This window comes from Gossypium arboreum, chromosome 8 (genome assembly GCF_025698485.1).
Source record: "Gossypium arboreum isolate Shixiya-1 chromosome 8, ASM2569848v2, whole genome shotgun sequence".
Classification (NCBI taxonomy): Eukaryota; Viridiplantae; Streptophyta; class Magnoliopsida; order Malvales; family Malvaceae; genus Gossypium; species Gossypium arboreum.
In genome coordinates this window covers 10,107,711-10,130,696 of record NC_069077.1, presented here as the reverse complement: position 1 = coordinate 10,130,696, position 22,986 = coordinate 10,107,711, and the positions used below count along the sequence as shown (strand labels likewise).

General features: G+C 37.1%; 1 non-coding gene across 1 annotated transcript; it reads right to left on the bottom strand.

The window, feature by feature from the left end:
• Positions 1-7,278: 7,278 nt before the first annotated feature.
• On the bottom strand, positions 7,279-7,385 carry LOC128279953 (small nucleolar RNA R71). The gene has a single exon (XR_008270137.1). It is a non-coding gene; the product is annotated as a small nucleolar RNA R71 (small nucleolar RNA).
• Between the last annotated feature and the right edge of the window lie 15,601 nt (positions 7,386-22,986).

Genomic DNA, 22,986 nt, shown 5'->3' with positions numbered 1-22,986 from the left:
TATGCTGATCTGAATGTATAGACTGTTAACTGCATAATAGCATGTCATTTATTGTATGTTGTATTGCATTGGGGTTGGTTGATGATATTTGGAGGAATTGTCTGAAAGGCTCTTAAGCCTATTATCTGGTAGCTCTTTTGCAAACTTATGATTATGTGTCGTATTTTGGTACAGCATGGTGTGTAGGGATGGGTGGGTTGATTTAATCCCCACATGGTGTGTAGGGATGGACGGAGATGGTGTGTAGAGGCTGGTGGGCAGGATTCTGATTTTTCTACTATTATTATCTGTATCTGATTGGGCTAAGGTCAAACTGATTTTGTAATGGGCTAGGCCTAGCCTATATTTGACTGTATTCTGATGTGTTCTGTATGCAAATTTTCTATGGGGATTACACATTGAGTTTGTGAAAATCACCCTTTCTGTTTAATCTGTACAGGTAATCACCATACTTGTCGAATCAATGTAGCGGATGACTCGACGTGGCCACATGTAAATTTTAGACAGATTCCGTTAACTTTCAGATTTTATTACTTATTTGGGGTTTTGATGTAATTTTGGATTTTGGACTGTCTGGTTTTGAATTTTGGATTCTTAATTACTTTATGGTTTTAGCCAGGCTGGGCGATAAAAATACAATTTGCAAAAACAAAGGTTCTTTTCAACACGAACAGTTTTCCAAAGTAAACGTTTTCGAAGCTTCCGCTAAAAAGGATATGATTTTAGACCTAACAAAGAACAAACTTTTTACTTCGAACTAAGATAAAGGCTAAGTAACTGGAACGGTTTTAACTCGACAAACTCGTTTTCGAATTCCATTCCATGTGACATTGCAGATTTGGCCATAACGTCTAGGCCGGTTCTGGGGTATTACATTTAGTAGTATCAGAGCCTAGTTGCAAAACTCGACTGTGGATTTGGGTTTTAAAACTTGGTTTTAAAAAAATATTTTTTTAAATAGATTGAAATACTTTTGACTGAGTATGTGGTACACCAAGTCTCCAGCGGCGATTTTGTAAGTTGTTCTAAAACTGATATATGTTATGATATTTTGAAACTACTATAGGTAGTATACTGTACTGAAAACACTTTTGTTAGTGTATACTGAAATTGTAGGAAAATTGATAGGGACTGCGAGTTACGAAAATCACTCTGAATTACAGAAACTATTTTCATAAAACATCTGATAATAATTATTGAATTGTAACTGATTCATAAAACTATTAATGTAGATAAGATTCAAATCTACGATGAGTGCACGAGGTACTATAGGTCGTGGAAGAGGCCGTAGAGAGGCTCGAGCTGAGTCCTTGACATCTGACAGTTTACCTAATTTAGACACGAGTGAGACGCTGGTGTCACCTACGACTGAGACAGGGTCTCAAGATCGCATGGCCGGGGACGAAGCATTGTCTCAGGCTATGCTTAGAATATTAGAGAGGGTCGCTGAGCCCAATACTGGATTTGAGGGTCGAGGGTTGGTTAGGAACGACTCCGATCCAATGGGGCTGAGCTATTTAGGGGTGTCACTGAAGTCACCCCAAACGTGTCCAAGTACTAGATGGAGGGCACAGAAACATGGACGATCTGGACTTTACCTTTAAACAAAAATTGAAAGGGGTTGTTTCATCGCTTCGCGATGAAGCATACCAATGGTGGCTGACCGTTAATGAGGGCACTCAGCCCGAACGACTGATATGGGATTTCTATAAATCTTCTTTACAAGGAAAATATGTAGTAGGCAAGCTACATCAACACTAGGAGACGTGAGTTTCTGAATCTCACACAAGAGGATTGTTCAGTGGCCGAGTTCCTGAGATTGATCCGCTATGCGCGAGGCATAGTGGCGACTGAATATGAGCATTGTGTTTGCTTCAAAGATGGACTTAGGGATAGTTTGAGAGTTTTGATAGCTCCGTAGAGGGAGCTTGACTTTTCAATACTGGTAGAGAAGGCAAAGATCGCTGAGGAGGTGAAGCACATTAAGCTCCAAAATAAAGATAGAGAGAGAGGTAAGAACAAGAGGAATTCGAAGCCCTCGAGTTTTGCATTAAGGCCTAAGAAAAAGGCCAGATCTAATGGGCCAATTAGAGTTGGGGCCTCTGTTGCACCTATTGGGATCACGCTTTGTGGGCATTGTGGTAGACACCGTCCGAGCGAATGTTGGAGAACAACTGGGGCATGTTTAAGGTGTGGGTCTACTGAGTATCACATTCGAGAGTGTTCGTTGAGGGCCGATCAGATGCAAGCTCCGGGTTCTGGTACTGCACAGCCACCAAAGGTAGTTCAACAGCCACCTAGGGGCCGTGGTTAGGCTGGGGTAGTAACGGCATGGGCCATGGACAGAGAGCACTGGGCAGAGGTACTAGGCAGATTGAAGCACGATGGCCTGCTCTTGTTTATGCTGTTTGTTGACGTGAGGACAGATATGCTTCTGACGTCATTACGGGTACGTTTTTTATTTATGATGTACCTTACCTGGCATTGATAGACATAGGTTCTACACATTCCTATGTAGCTAGCACTGTGTCTGGAACTTTAGGGATTCTGGTTAAGGATACTTCTAGTGTGGTGATTATTGTGAGTCTTTTGGGGCAATCTATCCGGGTTAGCAAATTGTATAGAGATGTTCCGTTAAAGGTCCAAGGGGCAGTATTTTTAGCTGATCTGATGGAGCTTCTGTTTGGGGAGTTCGATTTAATTTTAAGGATGGACTGGTTGGTCAAGCATCGAGTAAGTCTAGACTATACGAATAAGAGGGTCGTGTTGAGAATTAAGAAGAACGACGAGGTAGTTGTGATTGAGGAACGTCAAGATTTTCTGACTAATGTGATCTCTGCGTTGGTGGCAGAAAAGTTGGTTCAAGATTTTCTGATTCAGAAAGTTGGTTTGACTAATACACTAGTGGCATTTATGGACTTGATGAATCGAGTGTTTTGGCCCTATCTATATCAGTTTTTGGTGATGTCTATCAATGATATCTTGGTGTATTGTAAGACTGAAGACGAAGACGATGAACATATTAGAATAGTACTACAGATTATTCGGGAGAAACATCTGTTTGCGAAGTTCAGCAAGTGTGAGTTCTTACTCTGGGAAGTAACATTTTTGGGACATGTACTTTCTGCTGAAGGGATACGAGTTGATCCTCGAAAGATTGAGGCGGTGTTGGATTGGAAATGGCCGAAGAATGTATCTAAGATCCGCAGCTTTCTAGGATTGGCGGGTTGCAATCGACGCTTTATAGAAGGTTTCTCCTTGATCGCAGCTCTGTTGACTAAGGTTTTACGTAAGGGGATTCTTTTTGTACGGTCGGATGCACAGCAAGAGAGCTTCGAGAAGCTCAAGACTGTTTTTACACAAGCTCCTGTTCTAAGACAGCCTGAGCTTGGTAAAGACTTCGTAGTGTACAGTGATGCATCACATATCGGTTTAGGTTGTGATTTTGTATAGGATGGTAATATGGTGGCATAGGCATCTCGTCATCTCAAAACTCATGAAGTAAACTATCCAACGCATGATTTGGAATTGGCTACCGTAGTTTTCACTTAGAAAATCTAGAGACATTATCTGTATGGTGAGAAGTGTATCATTTACACTGATCACGAGCTTCAAGTACCTCTTCACTTAGATGGAGTTAAATATTAGGCAGCGTAGATGGGTTGAGCTACTTAAAGATTATGATTGTACCATTGAGTACCATCCCGGCAAGGCCAATGTGGTGGCTGATGCGTTGAGTTGTAAAGCCATGACTGATCTAAGAGTGATGTTCGTTCGACTTAGCCTATTCGACGATGGAAGTCTGTTGGTAGAACTCCAGGTTAAACCGACATGGACTAAATAGATTCGAGGTAAATAGTTAGGGGATAAGTTTCTTGAGTTACATTTTCGTCAGGTTGAGAATGGTGGCACTACTGATTTTAGGGTAAACAATGATGGGGTACTTTGTTTTCATGGTCAGATTTGTGTTTCAAATGATGAGGATTTAAGACAGTATATTCTGAGAGAGGCTCATAGTAGCCCTTACGCTATGCATTCCAGCGGAAATAAGATGTACCGAGATCTTTGAGAGTTATACTGGTGGTCAGGGTTGAAGCGTGAGGTTATCAACTTCGTTGCTCACTGTTTGACTTGTCAACAAGTTAAGGCCAAACACCAGTTACCTTTCGGTTTGCTGCAGCTGGTTAATATACCCCTATGGAAATGGGAACGTGCGACGATAAAATTCGTTAGCGGGTTACCCTTGACACCTACTAAGAAGGATCGTGTTTGGCCATCATGGATCGATTGACCAAGTCTGCTTACTTCATATTAGTTCATACTGATTATTCTCTTTAGAAGTTGGCGAAGCTCTACATTTCTGAGATAGTGAGACTGCATGGGGTACCGATTTCAGTTATCTGCGACTGCATGGGGTACCGATTTCAGTTATCTGCGATAGAGATCCTCGATTCACGTCTCGATTCTAGAGAAAGCTACATGAGGCTCTGGGTTTAAGGTTGGATTTCAGTACTGCTTTCCATCCTTAGACAGATGGCCAATCTGAGAGGATGATGCAGATACTGGAAGATATGTTGAGGAGCTATGTGATTGATTTTCGAGGCAGTTGGAAGGAATACTTACTGTTGGCAGAGTTCGTTTATAATAATAGCTACCAGTCTAGCATCCAGATGGCACCTTACGAGGCTCTGTATGGTTGTAAATGTCGCATTCCCTTATGTTGGACTGAGTTGGGTGAGCGACGTGTTTTGGGTCCTGAATTGGTTTTCGAGACAGAGGATAAGGTTTGATTGATTCGGGGTCGTCTGAAAGAGGCTTTTGATAGGTAGAAGTCCTACGCGGATCTGAAGAAGAAAGATATAGAGTATTCTATGGGGGATTTCGTATTTCTCAAAGTCTCGCCATGGGAGAAGGTTCTGAGGTTTAGTCATAATGGCAAGTTGAGCTCTAGGTTTATTGGGCCTTACCAAATTCTGAGTTTTGTGGAACTTATCGTTTATTAGTTAGAGCTACCTCCGGAGTTGGATCGTACTCATGATGTATTCCACGTCTTAATGTTAAGACACTACCGCTCTGATCTCACACATATTGTTTCGATTGAGAAGATTGAGGTTAGGCCAGATTTGACCTTCGAGGAGGAGCCAGTCCAAATTCTTGATCGCGACGTTAAGGTTCTGCGAAGGAAATTTATTCTACTGGTTAAGGTTTTTTGGCATAATCATAGCACTAAGGAGGCTACTTGGGAGCTGATAAGTCGTAATTTATACATATTTTTATCTTATGCTTAGCATATTTTTGGATGAATTATCATTAGATTTGTGGAATTCGATGCTTCTAATCCTTTAATTTCATGTTTTATACTTAGGTGAGCATAGGAGAGTAAAAAGAGCAAGAAAAGGGCCAAAAATAGAAAAAATGGGTCAATGTGAGAAATCAACAAGGCCTGGACTTTCTTATATGGGTAGTTCACACGCCCGTGTCTATTTAGCAGACTCTAAACACGGCCTAAGCCACCTCAAACGAGTGTGTCCCTGTCAAGCCCAAGTCTAGTTCTATTCGAAAAAGGCCACTCTTGAGGGTTTTGAAGCATTCTAAAGCTATATAAACACCCTAGGAGGTATCTAGAAAACACACACGGAGTAGGAGGCAAGGAATTACTCGAAGCAAGCCGATTGATCCATCTCAGAAGCCAGATTCTCCTTCAAGACTGAAGATCTCTCTTTAATTTCCTTCAGAGGTTTTTGGGTTTTCTTTATGTTTTGTTATTATTATTCTTCTGAGATGTTTCCTTTTACACTTATGAACTAAATCCCCTAGATACCTAAGGGAAATGAGACCTAAGACGGATCTTGTTATTATTTCTAAATTATATAATAAATATTTGATTTGATCTTAATTATGTGTTCTTAATTCTTGTTTTAATATTCCAGGATATTGATTCAAGTATTGATGTGCTTATTCAGAGGAGCAAAAGTCTCTGTCTAAGAGTAGATCTAAAATAATTAAGTGGAGTTGATTGCAACCCTAGACATAAGGCAACATAAATCTGCCGGAATAGGGTCAAACCTAATAAGGGAATCCATAGATCGAGTTAATGCAACACTAGGGGTTTTAATTAGAAAAAGATTTCAATTAATCAACCTAGGGTTAGACGTTGTTAGTCTCGAGAGAGAAAATAATATAAATTAAGAATTTCTACGGATCAAGTCAAATGAATTAATCGTCTAATTTAGAGTCAAATAACAAGTGAAGTCTAGGTGGATTTTTCCCTTGGGTATTGTCTAAATCTATCAGCTTTCCTAAAAGTATTTCCGCAATTTACTTTCTGTGCATTCTTAGTTTAGTTAATTAGTTTAGATAAAAACAAATCCCTTTATTTTTAGTCTAGATAATAAAAAGAAAGTTAATAAATACTTTTAGTTACTGTGGATTCGACATTTCGGTCTTGCTATAAACTATACTACTGTTTGGTAGGTGTGCTTGCCTTCATCGTGATAATAGTTAGTTTTCAAGTACGATCAATCATAAATATAAAACTTATCACGAGACCTTCACATCAAGTTTTTGGTGCCGTTGCCGGGGAACTAAGATATTAGGAACGCTTAATTTTTATTACTTTAGCCGTTTATTCTATTGCAAGTTAAATTTTATTTTAATTTTGTTTTTTTATTTACTTTTGGCAGGTTTTTATAGTTTATGACTAGAAGAAACCCATCAGGACCATTACTTTTTTATAGTGAGATTGAAAGTACTGCTCGCAGAAACTGAAGAGAAATAAGGCGAAGCCTACGATACATAGAGGAAGGGCAAGAGGATGATATTCAACCTACAACCGAGGAGATGACTGATAATCATAATAATCAGTTGCCTCTTGTGGCTATTGCAGACCCAGTAAATCAGAATCCTGTTCCTCCTATTATGTATGATTATACTGAACATAGTTTAACAGGAGCTGAATCGAGTATAGTTAGACCTGCTATTGCTGAAAATAATTTTGAACTGAAACCTAACATGATTCAAATGATACAACAATTTGTTCAGTTTGATGGTTAACAGGACGAGGATCCAAACACTCATTTGGCAAATTTTTGGGAATTTTGCGACACCTTTAAGATCAATGGTGTTTTTGACGATGCCATTCGCCTTCGGCTGCTTCCCTTTTCGTTGAGGAATAAGTTTAAATAGTGGTTGAACTTGTTACCACGAGGGTCAATCACTACTTGGGAACAAATGACCGAAAAATTTCTACTTAAATATTTTTCGCTTGCTAAAACGGCTAAGTTGAGGAATGATATCTCTTCTTTTGTGCAGATGGATCTAGAAACACTCTATGATGCATAGGAGAGTTACAAAGATCTATTGAGAAGGTGCCCTCACCATGGGTTACCTCTATGGCTATAGGTTCAGACGTTTTGCAACGCTGTGAACCCCTCAACAAGGTAACTTATCGACGCAGCTGCCAGTGGAACTTTGAAGAACAAAACACCTGAAGAGGCTTACGAATTTATTGAAGAGATGTCATTGAATAACTATCAGTGGCAAGTCATGAGAATAAAGCCGACAAAAGCAGCCGGTGTTTTCAACCTCGATGCGGTTATTATGCTGTCTAACCAGGTAGAACTTTTAAATAAAAAGATTGATGATTTATGTGGTTCTACTTAGGTACATCCCATGATGAGGTGCGATTCAAATGGAGGAGGAGTATACACAGAATATCAATCTTTCAACCCTAACATTGAGGAAGAACAAGTTCAATATATGGGTAACAATAATTCTAGACCTCAAAATAATCCATAAAGTAACACTTATAATGCAGGATGGAGGAACCATCCCAATTTCTCAAGGGGTGGTCAAGGAAATCAAAGGCCACAGCATCCCCCAGGTTTTCAACAACCACCTTACCAGCAGGAAAAGAAGTTGAACCTTGAGGAGATGCTAATAAAATTTATCTTGGTGTCAGAGAATCATTTTCAGAGTACCGAAAAAGCACTTAAGAATCAACAAGCATCGATCCAAAGGCTCGAAACTTAGATAGCCAACTTGCCAAATTGATTTCTGAACGACCACAAGGTAGTTTTCCAAGTAACACTAAATCTAACCCAAGGGAATAACTTAATGCGATTACCGTTTGAGAAAAAGAAGGGTTAGTTGAACCTGAACCAGAATCAAGGAAATGAATTGTGGTAAGTACAGGTAAGGATGAGGTGGACCATAATGAGCGGAAACTGGTAAGTAAAGAGTACAAAGCTTATGTGTCATACCCAAATGCGACAAGGAAAGGTCACACGGACGAACAATTTGGTAAATTCCTTAAACTATTAAAGAAATTACATATTAACTTATTGTTTATTGAAGCTCTTTCGCAGATGCCGAACATAGTTAAATTCTTAAAAGAGCTTTTAGGAAACAAGCGGAAGTTGGATGAGGCGTCGCATATGGAGTTGAACGCAGTTTTCTTAGCCGTTTTACAGAATAAGCTACCCAAAAAGTTGAAAGATCCAGGGAGTTTTACGATTCCTTTTTTAATTGGTAGTTTAAACATTAAAAATGCTTTGGCTGATTTAGGGGCTAGGGTTAATGTCATGCCCTATAAAATGTTTAAACAACTAGGTTTTGGGAAACCCAAATAAACTAGGATGAGCGTTCAATTGGCAGATAAGCCAATCAAATTTCCTAGGGGTATTATTGAAGATGTACTTGTTAAAATTGACAAATTTATATTCCCAACTGATTTTGTTGTTCTAGATATAGAAGAGGATAGTGACGTACCTTTAATTTCAGGAAGACCCTTCTTAGCAAATGCTAGAACTATTATTGATATTGGTACAGGTGAACTCGCACTTCATGTGGATGATGAAACAATCACTCTTCAAGCTCGTAATTTGAGTAACACATCAGATATTGAGGGTAGTTGTATAATTATGCTACTAATACTGCTCATGTGGTACAACCTTCTTTGCAGGAAACACGTTCGAAGAGCATACATGAGTTATGTTCAAGTAACAACAAATGACCTATCTATGAAGAACGAAGGCTACAAATCGAGGAACTAGATGAATGGCGGACACAGAAACTGAGAACACACAATAAACCAAAACCACGCCATGACGGGCTCAATGTTTCGCCAAATCAACTTAAGGTTGGAGGCAAAGTACTATTAGATGCAGTGGACCTTCGTATTGCCACTTTTGAACCTAATGGAGCAATCCCTTTTATGGTACTCAACATTTTCCCATATGATACAGTCGAGGTAACTCATTCTAAATTCAACATATTTAAGGTAAATAGTACTCATTTAAAACCTTATTTTAATGAGATTGATAGCAGGAATGAAGAGTGTAAACTCCTCGCACCACCATGACCACGCACCCAAGAGGTAAGTTTAGCTTAGACTATAAATAAACGCTTCTCGAGAGGCAACCCGAGCACTAACAGTGTTGATTTCTTTAAATTTTAGTCTTTAACATCTAATCATTAACTGAATATTTGAACGCAGGTTTTCCAAATCCACACGGCTAGGAACACGGGCATGCTTTATGCCGTGCTCATACCACGGGTTGCGACACGGCCGTGAAAAAAAGAGTAAAATTTTTCCACAACAAGAGATTCGATACATTTCCACGATCGTGCGATGTAGTCTTGGGCAATTCTACCAAATCAACACGGGCGTGCAACACACCCGTGTCTATAAGCCATGGTAGAAACTGAGACATTAACACGGGCGTTTGACATGCAAGTGCCCACCAGCCGTGGTCGATACAGTCAAAATAACACGGGCGTGAGTACATATACACGATCGTATGAGAAGCAAACGAAGCAGGACACGGCCGTGTGCACTAACACACCCAAAGAACACGGGCATGGGCTGAATTTCAGACGCGCCCAAATTTGAAAATCACAAAACACAAGGGCTGAAATTAGCACGGCCGTGTGCCCCAATATCTATATAAACCCCTCACTATTCATCATCCCCTTCCCCCAAAACCCTAACCCTAGTTGGTAAAATCTCTCCCCCTCACCAACCGGCCACCCCTAGTTCTTCCTAGCTCTTCCTTCTACTTACCTTTTTCTATCTTCCCTACATCCTCTCTTTTTCCCTCTCGTCCCCCTCCTCTCTCTCTTTTTCTCTTTGTAGATAGGTCTACCACTCCCGCCACACAGTCTAGTCTGCTAGGCCGTGGCCCCCTTTGAGTAGTAGCCATCTTCGACTTCATTGCTCAAGCCTGTACCCTCCGCCGCCGTCCCATTCCAGTCCACCCCCAACCACTATCGGTTCTCTCTTCCTTTCACATATTATTTTTCTTTTTTTATCTCATTTTATTTTAGTTATTTTATTTAGTTATTTATTTTCGTAACCATTATTATTATTCTTATTCATTTATTTTTGTTGAAATGGTTATAATTCTTAGTTTTATTATTGTGCCTATTTTAGTTTCTGGCTATTTCTTCTTACCTTTACTCTTTGTTTTTATCATATGTTACTATGCTTAGTATTAACAATATGTTCCTATAAATTTCCTATTAGTTTTTAGCTTTTGCAATAATTAGTGTCAGGATATATTCTTTCAACTCTTGACTGACTGTTAAGGACTACTTTCGACTTCTGTTGTTTTCAGGTACAACATGACGATCACAAGAGGCAAGAAGACTGCCATCCCTGCCTCGAAGAAGCGCAAATGAGCAGCATCCTCCTCGGGTTCTACCACCGAAATTCGCCACCCCTTCTTACAGTTTCCCTTAGGACCCCAGGAGGAACTTTTTCAGATACTATGGGCCCGACCCCTAGGTGTGGGCCATTGCATTGATTGGACCGCCCTAGAGAAGATCCAACTCGCTGATGCAGTCTGGGCTCTCCTGACGACTGACACGTGGGGGCTCTTCTTCGAGATCATCGAACTGACGTACCTCGAGCTCACACTCAAACTCTGTTCGACCTTCCATCTTCAAGTCGTTATGATAGAGTTCGATGATCTTAGAACCATCCAGTTCCGTCTCGACAGTTTAGTTCGCCAGTTGAGTGTACCTGAGTTCGGAGTCGTATTAGGATTATGCACGAAGGAGTTCATGGACGACAATGACTTCGACAGCCTCCATCGCCACATCCACTAGTCTTCTTCAAACTGCTGGAAGGCCCTCGTTCCGGCTTCGGCAATTTATGATCCTAGCCACTCTAAGGCATTAGCTCTCGCCCAATTATTTATATACTTACACGCCATCCTGGCCCATACCCTGACAGGACGACGATAGAGTACTGGCATCGTCAACACCAACGACGCCTAATTTTTATGGAGCATGGTGCATGGGCACATATTCGACCTCGCTTATTTCATCGCCCTTACGATTCGCCATCAGACGGAGTGACATAGGAATGGAGTCATTTCCATTGGCCCTTATGTGACTCGCTTAGCGCGATACTTCGGTCTCCTCAACACAGCGGCGCAATCATCCTCCCTCACCCTCATTGGTCAGATGTCCCCACAAGGCATCTTGAGTATGCTCCATATGAGGATGATCGAGAGACGACGCGGAGTTGATCCTACTTAGTACTACCTCATCCAGTCAGCCAAGTAGGAGGACCCAGGGGACATTACCGATGATGTCTCTCCACCTCACAAGGATCCACCATCTCAGCCACCAACTATTCATCGCCCAGTTCATGCGACTGCTTTTCTTTCTGACATTTCTGAGCACCTTACTCGATTCGAGTAGCAATGTTTTCAGCGTTTTGATCACATTGATGCAACCTTACATCAGATTTGTCAGCATCTTCACATTTCATCGCCACCCCCACCTCGCGAACCATCTAGCGATGAAGATTTTTGAAGACTTTTATTTATTATTTCTACCTTTTTACTTTTATCTTTATTTGTTTTTAACTTACTTTTTATTTTATTTTATTTCTCTTTAATACTAATTTTACTTCATCTTTAGGTTTTATAATTTATATCAAGTACTTTATATTTTCGGTCATTTCTTTATAAGTAATCATGTTACTTTATATTTCCTAAAGAGTTAATGATTCTATCGCAGTTATGAAGAGCTCTAAAGCTCACTATTACTTAGGAATTTGCAACTCTACTAGAAAAGGTTCTCCATGACTGCCATGTCCTGCTCAACCATGACAATAGCCACCATCAGATATAATATTCTTTTGGTGTAGGACTTGTTGACTAACCAACCTCTACCACCGCCGGAGTATCCTCCTCCAATCTCACACTTGCCTTAGCCGACTACTCTCCATAAATCCAACTTAAGGATTCCATTCAACATTCAAGAAGTTTCACTTCTCTCCCTATCTTATGATCTTATGTCTATATTTTTCAGTAAATCTATCTTTGTTCATTAAGAACAATGTACATCTTAAGTGTGGGGGGTTATTTATATTATTATCAGAAAAATCCCTGAATTTTGTCTTATTTTCACGTGACTCATTCATATCACTATTATAATGAATTTTGATTAATTTATGATTTTTATTGATATGTCTTGAATTAAAACATAGGCATTTATGCATTGATTTTTTAAACTTTAAGGAATTAGAGAATCAAGCATGATAAGTTGGTTTTTGAGAATAAAAAATTTTTAGGTTGTTTCCCCAAGTTTAGGTATTATCTTGAGTTGAAATTTACAGGTTTAACATAAAAAAGCCATAATGTTTGTGAGATCTTGAGCCTTTAGGGCACATATTATTTCTTTCATGTTCACTTTTATTGTTGCTATGAGTGCGTCAATATTGATTTTTTATTCTAGAACTTGCTTCGATTATGCATGTCAAGACCATACTATTTGATTTGATATGTCAAGATGATAAAGGCACTTAGGTTTAACCCACTTACTCCATTAAAGTCTATCCTTATAATTAACCCTTAATGAACCTCCTTGAGCCTAACAAGCCATTCATTGATTTACCCTCAATATTAACCCATAACCCATTACTGTTGAAATCCCCTCATTTGATCCCTATTTTTGTCGAGATTTGATTTGAATAAATTGCTTAGCTATGTTTTATTTTTGATAGTTAGAAAAGTTCTATGTTATTTTGATTTGTTCTTGAAAACAAATATATATATATACATATATACATATTAGTAGTAATTTTTTTGTTTTTGAGCTTAAGTATTTAATTCCATATTCCATGAAGAAAAGCTAAATTCTAGGATCTTCTAATTAGGAATGTAATTTATTAGTTTTAGTATTTTTCTAGTTAGGTAGTTTTTCAATTCAATCTCGATTCTAACATTTTCTTTCAGCTTGTGACTACACCCCCTAACCAAAGCCACGTTACAACCCTCTAAAGACCTTTTGATTGATGCATCATCTTAATATATAGTGGTGGAGATTTGATTTTCACGCAAGCCTATGGTAATGACTTTTCATATTGACTGTTGAGTGCTAAATTTCTTGTCCTTATCACCTCGAGTGATTTGAGTGAATCTTTAGTGAGGATGTGAAACTCTGTGATACTTTGAATCAAAAGTGATTACTTAGATGATGGGAGACACCTATGTTTTCGTGATAAAATGCTCAACTTGGAATGTTTGAAACTTTGATATTCTTCGAGTTGAATTTTTAATGTATGATTACTTATGGATTATTTTGAGATACTATTGATAAGAATTATCAGTTGAGAAGAATTTATTTTGATTGTGAGTTGAGGATTTTTCTTGAGGACAAGCAAACGCTTAAGTGTGGGGGTATTTGATAAGTCGTAATTTATACATATTTTTATCCCATGCTTAGCATATTTTTGGATGAATTATCATTAAATTTATGGAATTCAATGCTCCTAATCCTTTAATTTCATGTTTTATACTTAGGTGAGCATAGGAGAGTAAAAAGAGCAAGAAACGGGTCAAAAATGGAGAAAATAGGTCAACGTAGGAAATCAACACGACCTGGACTTCCTCACACAGGTAGTACACACACCCGTGTCTATTTAGCAGACTCTAAACACGGCTTAAGCCACCTCACACGGGTGTGTCCCTGTCGAGCCCAAGTCTAGTTCTATTCGAAAAAAGCCACTCTTGAGGGTTTTGAAGCATTCTAAAGCCTATATAAACACCCTAGGAGGTATCTAGAAAACACACACAGAGTAGGAGGTAAGGAATTACTTGAAGGAAGCTGATTAATCCATCTCAGAAGCTGGATTCTCCTTCAAGACTGAAGATCTCCCTTCAATTTCCTTCAGGGTTTTTAGGTTTTCTTTATGTTTTGTTATTATTATTCTTCTAAGATGTTTCCTTTTACACTTATGAACTAAATCCCCTAAATATCTAAGGGGAATGAAACCTAAGACGGATCTTGTTATTATTTTCCGAATTATATGATAAATATTTGATTTGATCTTAATTATGTATTCTTAATTCTTGCTTTAATATTCCAGGATATTGATTCAAGTATTGATGTGCTTATTCAGAGGAGCAAAAGTCCCTGTCTAAGAGTAGATCTAGCATAATTAAGCGATGATTGCAACCCTAGACATAGGGTGACATAAATCTACTGGATTAGGGTCAAATCTAATAAGGGAATCCATAGATCGAGTTAATGTAACACTAGGGGTTTTAATTAGAAAGAGATTTCAATTAATTAACCTAGGGTTAGACGTTGTTAGTCTTGAGAGAGATAATAATATAAATTAGGGATTTCTACAAATCAAGTCAAATGAATAAATCGTCTAATTCAGAGTCAAATAACAAGTGAAGTCTAGGTGGACTTTTCCTTGGGTATTGTCTAAATCAATCAGTTTTCCCAAAAGTATTTCCCCAATTTACTTTCTGTGCCTTCTTAGTTTAGTTAATTAGTTTAAATAAAACAAATCCCCTTATTTTTTGGCTAGATAATAAAAAGAAAGTTAATACTAGTACTTTTAGTTCATATGGGTTTGACATTTCGGTCTTGCTATAAACTATACTACTGTTCGATAGGTGCGCATGCCTTCATCGTGATAATAGTTAGTTTTCAAGTTCGATCAATCATAAATATAAAACTTATCACGAGACGATCACGTCAGGAGCCTAAGGATGTGATGCGCCAGTAGTATCCTCATCTGTCTTGACGAGGTAAATTTCGAAGCCAAAATTTTTTTAGGGGGTAGAGTTGTAACGCCCCAAAATTTATATTATTGTTCCTGTTAAATTGCAACACAACTGTGTACCTACTTCAGTGGTTAAGAGTTTCGGGTGTGTGTGTCCCAAGTTCAAGCCATGCCTTTGGCAAATTATTTATAAGAATATATCAGAATGGGCCTGCTGGTCTGGTGGTTAAGTGGTGTGTTAAATTACTGAAGGTCATGTATTTGAATCCCTTTATGAGCATGAGTGAATATTTTTGCTCGGTTTGGTGGTTGAGAGTTTGAGTTGTACTGGAAATCTTAGTGGGTGATTGAGATAGATGGGTAGTGGGATTTGGGTAAATCAGTTCCCAAATTTTTCTCTCCAGAAAAAAAACTGACAAATTCTCATCTCCCTTCTGTTATCTCTTTTCTTTTTGCCTTTTTACCAAATTTTCCTTCCCCTATTGCTTTCAGTTTCGATTTTCGCTCTTTAGCTACCATTGTTTCTTTTTACATTTCTATTGCAGTGCCTCTTGTGTGTTATCGATAAGCTTGTTAGGAGCATTTTTTTTCGTTTTGATTAAATGAAGCGATGGATTAATAGGGTTCGTTTAATGACTAGGTGAAAGTCAAGGTTTTGGGGGCTGTTAATCAGCACTTTAGCAGTGTAAAGCTACCGTTGCTTTGTTGAAAGTAAGATTTTGATGAATTGTAGATTGTGGACTTCGAAAGGTTTTGATTTAATTAGTGAAGTGATTAATTGAAAGTTGTATTGGCTGAATATAGGTTTTGGAAGGCTCGAGATACTTTTTTCAGTGAATCGGTACCAGGTGTGTACCCGAAACGCAGAAATAAGGATTCAGGGAAAAGCTGAAAAGTTTACTGTCAACACCACATGGGCTTGTGGTCGCCTGTGTGGTAGGTTGTATGATAAAACACGAGAGTGTGATCGATGAGCTAGGTCGTGCGCAAATAACACGGCCTTGTGATGGCCAGGTAGGCCGTGTGTAACACACGGGATAGACTAATTTGGGTCGTGTGGGCCATACGGGCGTGTAAGGCGTTCTGGGCCAGGCCGTGTGGATCACACGGCCAAGGCCAATTTGGGCCGTGTGGGCCACACAGGCGGGCCACATGGGTGTGTGAGCCCATTTGTTTGAAAGGTTCTCTAAGGATGCACGGGTTGCCCAAGTCGACTATGGACCTACTGTAGGGTCGTTAAGTATTACTTAGACCACTATATGTGTAATCTGTCTGGCATATTTCTGTATTGAGCATGTATGCTAATCTGAACGTATGGACTGTTAAATACCTTGTCATTTATTATATGTTGCATTGCATCCAGATAGGTTGATGATATTTGGAGGAAGTGTCTGAAAGGCTCTTAAGCCTGTTATCTGGCAGCTCTATTGCAAACTTATGATTATGTGAGGCATTTCGATACAGCATGGTGTGTAGGGATGGGTGGGTTGATTTAATCCCCCCATGGTGTGTAGGGATGGACAGAGATGGTGTGTAGAGGCTGGTGTGTAGGATTCTAATTTTTCTGCTATTGTTAACTGTAGATGATTGGGCTAAGGCCAAACTAATTCTATAATGGGCTATGGCCCAACCTACATTTGACTGTATTCTGATGTGTTCTGTATGCATATTTTCTGTGGGGATTACATACTGAGTTTGTAAAAACTCACCCTTTCTGTTTAATCTGTATAAGTAATCCCCAGACTTGACAGATCAGCGCAGCGGAGGACTCGACGATAGCCACATGTAAATTTTAGACTGCTTTCAATAACTTTCAAATTTTATTACTTATTTGGGGTTTTGATGTAATTTTAGATTTTGGACTGTCTGGTTTTGAATTTTGGATTCTTAACTGCTTTATGGTTTTAGCCTGTCTTGGTGGTAAAAACACGATTTTACAAAAACAAGGGTTTCATTTAACACGAATAGTTTTCCGAAATAAATGTTTCCGAAGCTTTCGCTAAAAAGGATATGAATTTAGACCTAACGAAGAACAAGTGTTTTACTTCAAACTAAGATAAAGGCTAAGTAATTGGAACAATTTTAACTCGACAAACTCGTTTTCAAATTTCATTCCATGTGACATCACAGATTCGACCATAATGTCTAGGTCGGGTCTGGGGTGTTACACCAGTAACTTTTCTTCTCAAGATTGTGAATGAAGAATAAATTTGGTGAAATATGTTCCATTTTTTCACCTTTGATGTAACCACCTTTCAATTGAGCTATAGATGTTTCATTATCTTAGTATATGATAGTTAGCATATTTTCATGCAAAGGAAAATCAAATGTCTTTTGGATATATTGGGTTAATAATCTTAGTCAAACACATTCTCAGCTTGCCTCATGCATTGCAATTATTTTTACATGATTTGAAGAGATGACAGCTAATGTTTATTTTGTTGAACACTATGATATAGTTGTACCTCCACATGTAAATAAATATCTCATTTCAGATAAACTTTTATATGGATCTAATAAATATCCAATATCAGTATAGTCAAATAGTAGAGATCTTGAATCACTTGAATAAAATAATCTCATATCAATGACTCATCTGAGATATCTAAATACAGTTTTAATTTCATCCTAATGTTTACATGTTAGAGAAGAACTAAATCTTGCTAACAATTTCACAAAAAATTCCTTATCAGATTGTGTGTTGTTTGCAAGATACATCAATGCCCCGATGACACTTAGATATAGCACTCCGAACCAAAAAACTCTTCATCGTTTTTGTAAGGGCAAAATGAGTCTTTAGTCACATCTAGTGATCATACAACCATTAGGTACTCATGGATGTACTTTATCCTTATAAATTTTCTTTAAGATCTTTTCTATATTCGCTGACTGATGGAAATGAATTCTATCCTTTAAATGCTTAATCTACAAGCTGAGATAGAACTTTATTTTTTCAAGATCTTTCATTTCAAATCATTTCTTTAAACAATTTACTATATTTTGAAGCTCTTTGAAAGTTAAAATAATATTTAAACCGTCAACATAAACAAAATTTATCACAAAATTTTATCCAGATCTTTTTATAAAAACACATGGACAAATTGGATCATTTTTATAACATTCTTTCAATAAATATTCACTAAGACAATTGTACCACATACATCCAAATTTTTTTAATTCATATAAGGATTTCTTTAATCTGATCAAGCAATGTTCAGAGAGAGACCTATATACTTTTGGGATATTAAATCCTTCAGGGAATTTTATATAAATTTCACTATCAAGTGAGTCATATAAATAGGCCATAATTGTTGGAAAATCAAGTTAAAAAATTGCAACGAAAAATAGGTTTAAGGGAAAACTAGAGTTTTAAAAATTTTCCAAAAAACAATAACTTTGTTATGTTATCTAAAGTAATAAAAACTTAATCAAGCTCGCGTTTGTTGAGTTTGGGCTCATTTCAAAAATTTTTGTACCACTCTGATTTATTTAACTTTTTTTTATGAATTTTGTCATAAGTGAGTATCTGCTTTAATGCTAAATGTTTTGATTGCGTGTTTGAAGTCTTGGGTTCAAGTCCCACTTTTGGAATTTATGTTATTTTTTTATCCTAGCCTTATCTTTAGTGGTTTGGCTTACATATTACTTTTGATCAATTCATATTACAATGCGCTTGCTGGTTCAAGTGGTAAGGTGTTAGTTTGCCTTAGGGTATTGTGTTCAAACCCCCGTATGAGCAAAGGATGTTAATTTTTGCTTCTATGAGTGTGTATCAGTTATGTAGTAGAAGTTCGGTGGGATTGAAAGTCTTTGGTAGCTAGATGAGTTTAGTGGATAGGATTCTGTGGGATTGTGCTGTTAGTGGGGGAGTTGGTAGGGAGTTTTAATTTTTTAATTTTAATTAATGAATTTTTTTAATTTTAATTTTGTTTTCCAAAAACACCCCTCTTGATTTTATGTCATTTTTCTGTTCTCTTTTCTCTTCTCTGTTCAATTTTTCTTTTTCCTCTCTTCTTGAGTTTCAAATCAAAATCGTGTGTTACCGTTTGTTGCTAGGCATCATTATTTCAATTCTTCATATTCTTTTGTGCAACTTTCGATTTCTTTCGTTTCGGTAAGTTTTGGGTAGGTATGGTTTTACTGTTTCTTGATTAGTGAGTAATAGGGATTCTCGTTAATTCTCGTTTAAGGGAAAGGAAAAAGGCAATTGGTGCTCCTCCAGCGAATTGAGTTTTGGGTGTTTCCTATTCGTTGACGGTAAGTGTGCGAATACTTGGATGCTATTTGTAAGATTATGTTTTAGGATAATTTTTGTGTGAGTTTCATAATTATTACTGAAATTGGGGTGTTGGAATGTTGTTTTTAGGATTCGGTGGTCTTCAGATTGCTTTCACATCAAAAACGAGTCAAGTGTGTAACGAAAACGCGAGAAAACGACAATCAGTGAAAGCCAAAAATCTGGTCTGTCGACGCCACACAGGCGTGTGCCCAGCCATGTGGTAGGCAGTGTGATAGGTGTGTGTGTGTGTGTATAGCCGTGTGAGGCTAATTTGGGTGTGTGGGCCACACGGGCAAATTACACGGGCGTGTGAACCATGAACCAAGCCGTGTGGGCCACACGGGCAGGGCCAATTAGGGCTTATGGGCCCACACAAGCATGTGGGCCCAAATTTCAGAACTTTCCCTAAGGTTCTACATGTCATTCCGATTGACTATGGGCCTTTCGTGGGATCAATATGAGCTTAGATAAGCCTTAAAGCATGAGGTTTGATAAACTGTTTGTGTGATCTACTATGTATATGCATGTCTGTTAGCTGTTATACGAGAATGTTTGATATAATAATTCTGGATTTGGTATCTGATAATTCTTTTTAATCTAGTATTCTGTTGTATTTGACTGTGGGATGGGATATATGATTTGTGGAGGAAGTACTCTGTAAGGCGATATCTCACCAATATACTGGCAGCATGGCAATTATTATTCTGATAAGTATCGTACGGACACTATGTGGTTTGTAGGGCGGGTGGGTGTTTTAAACCTCACGTGGTGTGTTTGGATGGTCGGAGTTGGTGTGTAGAGGATGGGGGTAGGACTATGCATGTCTATTTCTGTATGATTCTGTTGATAATCGAATTTTGTAAATGATATAGTCTGTATCTGTTCTGTTCTGTTGTACGATAGAATCTGAATTTATGTTCCTGTTGAGTTACACACTGAGTTTTTAAAACACACTGAGGCTCAGTTGTGACCATTTGTCTGTAAATTTCATATACTTTAAAAGTTTACTTAAATTTCTGGTTTTCGAGAGTTTTGTAATTTTGGGACTCTTTAGACTTTTTAGTTTTATTTTTGGATTTGGTTTAGATTTGAAATTGCTAACGACTCTCAACAAAACAATTTACAAAACAACTGTTTTATATGATCTAACGCTTTTAAGGAAATAGACTTAGTTTTCAACATATAATGGCTTATAGAACTTCCGTTGCAAATTATTATTTTGTTTGAAAGAGTAAACAATAGATGGTTTTATTAATGAATATAACCACAGATTCATTAAAATAAAAAGGTTTAATGTTTTTAAAAGAAAAGAAGAATTTCTAATTTTTCTTCGTAACATCTCTAGATTCGACCATAATGTTTAGGCTGGGTTTGGCGTGTTACATTTTTCAGAAAAATTGGCAGTGAGGCAATTTCTCAATTTCTCTAAACTTCTATGGTCCAGTTGTAAATAATAAGAATATCTCTAGAATTTTCTTAAAATAATTTCTTTAGAGAATTTTCTTTCTACAACTTTTCTTGAATTCAAGTGTGTGAGAATAATGGTTCTGGCTCTCTTTATATAGGGAGAGTTTAGAGAGAGTTCAACTAGGACTAGAATTAATCATATTAATAATAAATTAATAAAATATTATTTAGATAAATATTAAATTAAATTTAATATCTCATATTAATATTAAATTAATAAAATACCATCTAGATAAATATTAAAATAAATTTAATATCTCATATTAATATCTAGATGAATATTAAATTAAATTTAATATTAAATTCATGAAAACAATATTATCTTTGGAAAAGTTAAATTGAAATCAAATTATCCGGTAGAGTCCTACTAAGAGTTTACTTTTTCCACTACTTTATCATCGAAGAACTATTGCCGCTGACCATCTACCGGTCGTCAGATCATCGTCATTCCAGCCATCATGGCTGATGGTGCCATCACCGATGTGATGCCCCTGGCATCCCAAGCCATCGAGTCAATTTCATACACTTGGCTCTATTCAACCAGTTTTGGGTCTTGATTTTGATTTTTGATTCTCAGGTCCAATCTTCGATCTCGGCTCCAATTTTTAAGTTCAATTACCCATTGGACTAAATGTTTGACTTGAAAATTGATTTCCAAAAATATCATATTTATTTTAATTAATTTGATTAATTTACTTTTACTTGCTCAAAATTAATTTTCCCAAAAATCACTAAGATTTTCCAAATTAATATTTCAAGACATTCTTTAATCAAATTCTCTAGTTGAACAGCACGACCACCTAATTTAATTCCATATCGAATAAATCCTCTCAATTAAATTATTTCCAAAGTTGTAGAATTTTCTTCTAATTCAAATGTAGTTTGATCGAGCTTTTGTTGAGCTAGCGAAAGGACAAATCAGACATATACAATTAGATTCGAGTTAATTGCAATTATATCTAGAAGAATCATTTTGATAATTCGCAATTTACTTAATCATGGAGTCAGTCCACAAGAAATACTATGATTGAAAACTCCTTATTATATACCCTTTACGAAAGCAATCCATCCAACTGTTTTGTCCAATAACCTCGCTATGTGTATGTTACTCTCATATGATACCCTTGATTCTTTTAAGTTAAATTCATTCACTCATTACAATCGTATTTTATCTCATTGTCACCATTGTGTCTTCTTAATGATTAATATGATCAAACTAATGGCTGTGACAAATTGCTTGATCGAGAACAAGCAACCTGTAGCCACGTTCCATATTTATCAATCAACACAATGCCAATGGATGGATATCATCAACTCTTTAATTGATCTATGAATTCCATTATTGCTAGTAAAGTCATGTCATACACAAGTCATGTGTAACACCCCTACCCCTTTTCTGTCGCCAGAATAGGGTTATGAAGTATTACCGGAGTTTACAGATCAAATAGACAAAAATTTCAAACATTTCATATCATCAAAACAAGTCATCAAAGCATCATTTTAATCCAAATTATAAACATACCAAATCTAAATCAATTTGCCTAGTTCATGAGCACTTAAATATAGAATTAAATTCAAATGCACCTATCTAGATTTAGTTCAATTTACCATGCCATAATATGGCTTCAAAAACAAACACGTATTTATATGTATAAAACCAACCAAAATTAAACTTATAATCTCATTTACAATCAAACCACAAAATAACTACTATTTAGACACCCTAGGTACATGCCGACACAAAGGATAAACATCACCACATTTGAGTTCGGGATTGTTTTTGGATGCTAAATCGGTGATTAAAAGTAAAGTACCTAACTTGCACACGGGAAACAAAACCGTACGCTGAGTAAAACTCAGTGGTATTTCTATAAACTGAATATTTAAAGAAAAAATAATATAATAGGAACAATGAAATATTAAGCACAATTGAATATTTAAAATTCACATTTATTTATACAATAGCATTAACCATTCAATACTTAAATCATAAATACATCATTTTATACCATACTCAATTCTCATTATTTTCCATAAAATAGTTTCTCACAATATAATACACATTTCACTTAAACAATAATAATGTTCATACCATGTCCAATTCATGAATACACAATTCATGTGTCTCAATCCATATTTCAATTCACAGTCCCGTTTTCATTTCACATATAATATCATCCAACATCGACCATAGTGTCATTTCATT